The sequence below is a fragment of the Phalaenopsis equestris genome, unplaced genomic scaffold (genome assembly GCF_001263595.1).
Source record: "Phalaenopsis equestris unplaced genomic scaffold, ASM126359v1 Scaffold000411, whole genome shotgun sequence".
Classification (NCBI taxonomy): Eukaryota; Viridiplantae; Streptophyta; class Magnoliopsida; order Asparagales; family Orchidaceae; genus Phalaenopsis; species Phalaenopsis equestris.
Window position 1 is genome coordinate 554,115 of NW_018164852.1, and position 260 is coordinate 554,374.

The 260-nt window shown below is 35.8% G+C and overlaps 1 protein-coding gene across 1 annotated transcript in view; it reads left to right on the top strand.

The window, feature by feature from the left end:
• The window catches only part of LOC110027010 (DNA-directed RNA polymerase III subunit RPC10-like), a gene marked incomplete in the record, with an annotated part of 37,236 nt that overhangs the window by 34,071 nt on the left and 2,905 nt on the right, over positions 1-260 (top strand).

Genomic DNA, 260 nt, shown 5'->3' on the forward strand with positions numbered 1-260 from the left:
TTTTGCATGATTTTGACTTTGGTTTTAAGATTTGGCTACATTATGGTGATTAACAACTCGAGAATAGTAATATAGAACTACATCACATTGAGAACTTTAGGGTTTCTTGAAATTTAACTATCACAATATTGATAATCATCAAGTTGAAAGTGCGAATGACTCCTCTTTGGGCAAAGTTAGTGGTACTGGGATGCCATTTACATGAAGAGATGCAATAGTATAGTGTGGAAGACTTGTAGAGGTGGAGGAAGGAGGAAGGA